The sequence below is a fragment of the Scylla paramamosain genome, chromosome 9 (genome assembly GCF_035594125.1).
Source record: "Scylla paramamosain isolate STU-SP2022 chromosome 9, ASM3559412v1, whole genome shotgun sequence".
NCBI classification, from domain to species: Eukaryota; Metazoa; Arthropoda; class Malacostraca; order Decapoda; family Portunidae; genus Scylla; species Scylla paramamosain.
In genome coordinates, this window is record NC_087159.1 from 3,827,501 (window position 1) to 3,835,000 (window position 7,500).

The following is a 7,500-nucleotide window of genomic DNA, read 5'->3' on the forward strand; positions in this document are numbered from 1 at the left end:
ACACACACACACAGCTCCTCCTCCTGTTCTTCATCTTTTTTCCCATTTCCATACCATACATTGTTCTACCCCACCCTCTCTCTCTCTCTCTCTCTCTCTCTCTCTCTCTCTCTCTCTCTCTCTCTCTCTCTCTCTCACACACACAGATCACCCGCCACACTGAACAATACTATACTTCAGCACTCAATTCGGTTTACAGTTTGTTAATTACTTAAAATCCCCCGATTACTCTTCAGTAAAATGTAATTCCCGGATTGGTTAGTCCGCGTGGAGCTGCTGCGCCGACACAATGATTCCCATGTTCTTGTTGATGAACGGGTAAATTAAATCAATATTACAATGCATTGCAGGACTGAGCGATACTGCCGCTTTTGTCTCTACTCTACTGTGTTTGTTGTTGGTGTTTGTTTGTTGTTGTTGTTGTTGTTTTGGTGGTGGTAGTGGTGATGGTGATGGTGATGGTTATGGTGATGGTGGTGGTGGTGGTGTTGGTATTGGTGGTGGTGGTGGTGGTGGTGGTGGTGCTGTTATTGCTATTCTTATTATGTTATTGTTATTCTTTGTTATTGTTGTTTTTCTTGTTGTTTGTTAGTTACTTTTGTTATTTATTCTTGTTATTTTATAGTTTTATCATCATTTTCGTTTCTGGTGCTGCTGTTCTATTCCCGTCTACTGTTTTCATGCTAAAAATAACAAAAGAAATACTTGCCAAGAGTTCTTGCCGCCCTAGGCATCACGGCTTAAACAAAAATTATAGCATCAAAATAAATTAAAATAATAAAATCTGGCATGGTGGACTCGAGATCCCATTCGTCATTTCTCCCTGATATATAACCGGATTTTTTTTTTTTTTTTTTACTGGCGAGTTTTGTATACTTTAGTCAGCCTCCCCCATGTGTCAAAAAGTCCCACGTCTCACACTGCCTGGCACCGCGGTGTGGCCCACTCCCACACCGGCCAGTCTGATCCAATGCAGCACGCCAGCTGGCCAAAACTCAATGGACATTTTCACCGTGCCGTTTCTCAATCCTATTTTCAAACAATTTCCCTGGTGGGAGTCTATGGCGTGTATTCCGGCACAACTGAATTTTGTCTTTTTTTTTTTTTTTGTCACGAAATTTAGATTCTGCTCCAATCGGTGGCGCGTGTAAAGGTGACGGATGCACTGGGCTGGCGGAAGGCGATATGATACTGCCGCCACCAGCCAGGCACGCCAAGCTCCTCCCTCCATGAATGTAAGAATGACACACTCCTGACACACTCTTGCCATGACGCACCAAGCCCTGAGAGATGAGACTTCCTGGCGTTTAGAAAGTTTCCCTGCCTGACATTCTAACCCCACCCCCCCCACTGACCTGCGTGTCCTAGCCCTCGACTCTCTCCATTGACCTCACTGCGTCCAGCATCCAACACACACTTGCTGGTCCTCTCCTTCCTACTTCAGCATCCTTCGTGATCAGCTGGTATTTCTATCTTTACGAATGGTTTGTACTGATTCACGTGCCCAGAAACTAAAGAAGCGAATACAAGATCCACCCGCACCCATTCACCCACCCACCCACCCACACACACACACGATTATTTTTCAGCCCCACAGGACAGGCCGGACACATCTCACTGCTCCTTCACATTCCCCAAAACTTAGTCACCAAACAATCCACGCGAGGAAGGCAAGTCCGGAGCAGCGAGAGGAATGTTTGGCCGCCGCCAGGACACACAGACTACCTGTGGCACCATTTTTGTGTCCTTTGTGTGTGTGTGTGTGTGGTGTGTAGCTGAAGATCGGTAACACATTAGATATATCACATACCATTCTATTTACACGATACCACTTGAACACACACACACACACACACACACACACACACACACACACACACACCCAAAACAGACTGCAAGAACGAGTTACGTCCACGTTCAGTTGATGATATCCCTAAAAAGAACAAATACCACAAAGACGTCAGTAATTTTAAAGGCACATAGAGAAGGCTAGCAACACGGTCCTCTGCGATGCATTCATTCCCTCCCCTTCCCCATCCAGACACGCGTTCCTCCAAGAAACAGTCTAACTACCCTGACTCAATGCCTATTCTCCCCCTGCCCCCCTCCCCACCACCATCCCATCCGCGCCGCGCCCCTCGTCCATCACCGCGAGGGTCGTGTGACCTGCCAACAAGAACAATAAGTAACACGTGTCTGCCTCGCCTGCGGTCACTTGATAGCTGACCCTCCCGAGCCGTCACGGGCCACGCAGGGGAGCCGTGAGGGTGAGGACCCGCCACATAGGCCCGGGAAACTGACCTCTGTGGCGCCGAGACTCTCCAGCCAGGAGCGCCGTGGAGCCGGGAGTAATTAAGCGTTAAAGTGTGTATCTGGCGGCGGGAAGTGTTTCTGGCGGCGGGCGGCACAGAGCTAAGCGCCCTATTACACGAGGGGAAGGCAGTAGATGGGATGGCATGGGGCTGGGGAGTGGACGAAGGGGGACAGCTGGCCTAACACTTCCACGCTCCACATTACTGCAATCTGTAAACTGTACGACAAACATGGACAGCTGGAGGGACATCACCCTGACCCTCCGCACTGAAAAGACTTCCTACACAGTTTGTTCAGCGTGGCGGACAGTTGTGGTTTGTGTGTGTTCTCACTCACAGCCTATCTTTATTATGTTTGAATTTTCTCTTGTCGCCTTTATTAGTCGTCCTTCCATTTCGTGTGTCCCTCAGTTTGTTTGGTTACCGCCGGGAGACATTAAGCCAGCCTACAGTAAGACGACCTGCTGATTAGCGCTGCACTGTCTCAGGAAAAAAAAAAAAAAAAAAGTCACTAGAAACAATTACAGGACAAGGCATGTTCCCGAAAAAAGAATGTGCAGAAATTAATACTCCCAGGAAAATAAATAACGGTACAGTGGTAAAGGTTCCCGAAAAAAAAAGGAAAATAAATAAATACCAACAGGAGCAATGGTTCATGAATAAATGTCACCGAAGAAAGGGTTATTGAAATTTATACACCAAGAAAAATCGATTCAGGGATATAAATGGCCTGGAAATGGCACAGAAAATAACGATGAAGTTAAATACAACTTTTTTTTTTTTAGCAATGAAAAGGGACCACAAAAACTATTACGGTAATGATTAGTACTTTACGTTAGGTTGAGTTACGTTAGGTTAGAGCATCTCGAAGCCATCGTCTAAACATTTCAACACATTCACAAGACGTCCTTTTATTCTTTATCATCACAAATACGCCTTTAATTTTTTTTGTCCCAATCCCCGTGTTTCCTCCCCAATCTCTCCTTTCTCTCTCTATTCCACCCTACATTCCCTATACCTATCCTACCACCCACAACCACCACCACCACCACCACCACACCAACATCACTTTAATCGCAATATCACAATAACCACCATTACAACAATCACCACCATTACTATCATACACATCATTACTACCACCAACAATACTATCAGTCCACCACAACCACCACCACCACCACCGCCACCACATCAGCAGGGCGGCACAAACGGCGAGCTATGTGCCGGGAAATACATGTAATAACGACAAGCAATTATCAAACGTGAATGATGGATGGCACGGCACAGCATTCCCGGTTAATTCAACACGTTTTAATCAGGTCTGCGGCGAGGCTACATACACGCAATGCTGCCAACAATACGTGGATCAGGTCAGGTTAGGTTTATAGCTAGTCTGGTCACGTTAGGTTAGGTTAGGTTTGTATTTAATTTGGTCGTTATATTACGCTGGTCAGGTTACGTTAAGTTAGGTTAGATTAGGTCAGGTCAGATCAGGTTAGGGTTTATAGTTGGTTTAGTTAGGTTAGGTGAATAGAAAGGTGGATTAAGTTAGGTTAGATTTATACATGATTAGATTAGGTTGAGTTAGGTCAGGTCAGGTCAGGTCAGATTAGGTTAGGTTAGGTTAGGTTTATAGTAAGTCAGATTAGGTTAAGTTTGGTTACGTTAGTTTTGGTTAGGTTAGGTTAGGTTAGGTTTATAGTAAGTCAGATTAGGTTCGGTTTAGTTACGTTTGTTCTGGTTAGGTTTACAGTTGGTCACACACTAAACACTGTACTGGGAAAGGGCACAATGCCGATATAGAGCGAGAGAGAACAGAGTCAGAAACAGGGGGAATTAATTATTGGATAACTGTTGTATATAGATAAGCAGTGCAGATGATTCGAGGAAGTCAAGAAAGGCTTTTGTACTCGTGGAAACTAATCTGTAGGTAATTGGTGATGGTGGTGATGACTGTGGTGATGGCTGAAGGGATGAGGTGGATGCCAAACAGGAGTGGTGATGAGGAAAATGGAAGGTAGTGAGGGTGTGTGCACTGAACATTAAAGCATGATGATAATGATAGTGATGATTGATGGTAATGGTAATGAAGGAAGTGGTGGTGGTGCTGATGGTGATGATGATGATAAGGCACATGTTAAAGGTAGTGGGTGTGAATCTGGAATAGAAAATATCATAGAGCCTGTGTAGAAGAGAGAGAGAGAGAGAGAGAGAGAGAGAGAGAGAGAGAGAGAGAGAGAGAGAGAGAGAGAGAGAGAGAGAGAGAGAGAGTTTAAGCCATGCAATCCACTCCACAAAACTTCAGCACCCCAGCAGTAAGAGGCACACTGGCTTACTCAACACGACCATTCAGATCACCTCCCCACGCGTACATTTTCCCACACGCCATTACCACCGCGGCGGGGAATCAGAGGCCACCCACCCAAAAATGAATCACACAACGCATACTGTGTCGGAGAATGAGACGTAAATCCTATTTCATACAATAAACGTCAATTTATATAAAGGCTGCTTGCATGACTGACACTAATCACATTCATATTTGCACAACATAATAAATTCCAACAAAATATCAATTTCCAAAATATTTCACGGGACATGGCAGGGAACACGTGATGTAATAATAAACCATAACACTGCCAACTGCATTATTGTATCTACTACACTACTCCTACTCCCTCCCGCGCTACTCTCCTACTGGCAGTGTGTGTGTGTGTGTGTGTGTGTGTGTGGATACTCTGGTCTCTGGACACACACACACAACAATAATGATAATAATGACAAAACTATAAAATTTGAAGGTCAGGAACATAATAACCGTTACACAAGCAATTAAAAATGGCAGCGTGGCAATGCGTGACGTCACTGCATCCCCTATAACAAGCTAGTTTGGTGATAATTCCCTGCACAAGGCTTTAAGACCTCTACGTAAAGAAAACGAGCGCCTCGTTTGAATGGGGGTCAGATGAGCACATTAAGTTAACCACTAACAAGCCTATACACTGTACACAGGTGCCACGGATGCAGGGAGGCCTTGAACTCGGCTGTAACCACCAATTAAGACTAACAACCCTCCCTTCTCCCCACCTAACAAGCAATCACTAACTAATCCTGCTGCCTAGTTCCCCACTGTCACATCCCCTGCCATAAAAATTAACCAAGGCACGTCACTGTTAAATTACAATCCACAAATGTTAGGTAAGCAGTAAATGGCCGACCTTGTTGGCACCCCTGACCTGCCCCCTCAGTGCCCCTGACATAGGAAACTTCCAGAAGTAGTCACTCCTAACCTTTCATCGTCCCCTGAGCCTCTCCTGGCCACACCGGATTTCTTCCTTACCTTCCTGATGGGCGATGCGGCGGCCTGACGTACAGGGAGATCCCTCACGCACAAGGGCAAGACAGGGAGGAAAAACTAAGTAGATGAATACCATAGTCACGTACGAGTATACACTCGCCGAGCTCACGAGGGAGAATGGCCACCGGCTGCTTGCCGTCATCCTTCGTAGGTAAAATGTTCTGCTTCTAAAAATTATCGATGTAGACTGATAGGTAGTGTTGCTTGCACTCGTATTCTTATTTGAAATAATATATGTCATATCAACTGTTCAAATGAATTATTTTGAATGTTATTTTCCAAAGCGATGAAAAAACATGCATTATTGGAACACGGGGCTAGTCTTTGCCTCACCCCGCACTTTAAACGGATACAACCAAACACTTGAATTTAGCAGGCAATACAAATATCCATAATAAATCAACAATAACAATTTAACTAGACTTACATAGAAGCAACCAATGGTTTACTGTAAAACCCTACCAAGACATAACATACTGGTAGGGCATTATTGGCTCCATACATTTTTTAACACGAGTCTTTCCAATACTCAAAAATAAAAAAAAATAAAATAATAAATGAATAAATAAATAAGACCGATAAATAAGTGGTTCATTCGTTTTAAGAAAAATACATAAATGAGGTAAAGAAAAATATTATTAATTGGTCATTCCCAGGGCGGCAGCAGGTGCGCGGCGAGTGGCAGCCCTGCGCCGGCCTCCCATCAGCGGGTAACCAGGCGTGCAAGTTATTAATATTATCAATCTAAAGTGACAAGTGTACCGTGCCTCGCCGTGATGAGTTACAGCCACCCACAGGTTTTCCGGCTGCTCGCGTTGGGGCTTTGTTACATAATATGCGTGGGGATGTGTTTGTGCGAGTGTTTGGGGCGAAAAAAGATTAAAACAGCTTACCATATCACCTATTCATGGCTGTGATGTCCTGGGGTCAGAGCAAAGGGTTAGTACTCATCATAACCTACCTAGTTATAGCAATGCCCAATAGCAAAGGAAAAAAAGAAATAAGAGAAAATATAGGATAATGATAGTGTAGGTCAAGAAATTCAGCTATTCACTACCAACTCGAAAAACGAAACAAATGAACAAAACATAAATGAACCCCCCTTACTTGTCCACTATCCATATCCTAAAGACTTAAACCATCCACTCACCAACAGGTAACACGTAACACTCACTTCCTGCAGACCCGAAGAACATCCTAACTTTACGTATATCAGCAGTGTTCATCTTCTGCGTCTCCACCACCTTTCAGCAAGTGCCGCCAATCAGACCCCAGCATCACCACCCCAGCATCACATCCACGCACCGAGAAGTGATCCTTGCCAGTCCAGCCTTCTCTGCGCCGTGCCTTTGACCTTTGGACCTCATTAGTTGAGCAATGTAGCTTAATGAAGCCCTGCGCATAACGGCAAGGATAATTAGTACTGGACTGATAAAGACGAGTAAGATAAAACTTGCAGAACATTATTACATCCCGTGTGTGTGTGTGTGTGTGTGTGTGTGTGTGCGTGTGTGTGGCAGTGAGTGGCAAGAGCAGGAAGCATCATCTGACGTGCGTTCAGACCCAGAGATACTCGTACACTGACAGTCCCGGTAACACAAGAGCAATGTAAATAAATACGCAGAAGACAGTTTGCCTGGAGGCTGTAGAGGAAGAGAAGAGAGGAGTCAGACGCACACACTGGGATGGATATGAGAGATGAACGTGTCTGACAGGAAACGAAGAGGAAACAAGAATAAAATAGGAAAAGAATAGGATAAAAATGAATAAAAGGAATAAGAACAGTAAAAGATGGTAAGAGAGTAAAAGAGGGGGATGTTGGATGCT

At 44.7% G+C, this 7,500-nt stretch overlaps 1 long non-coding RNA gene across 1 annotated transcript in view; it reads right to left on the minus strand.

Annotated features, from left to right (window-relative positions):
• Positions 1–5,783, minus strand: part of LOC135103287 (uncharacterized) — a 68,609-nt gene extending 62,826 nt beyond the window's left edge. The window contains exon 1 of the long non-coding RNA XR_010269974.1: positions 5,656–5,783. This is a non-coding gene — a long non-coding RNA (uncharacterized LOC135103287). The remainder of the gene's footprint in view (positions 1–5,655) is intronic.
• Between the last annotated feature and the right edge of the window lie 1,717 nt (positions 5,784–7,500).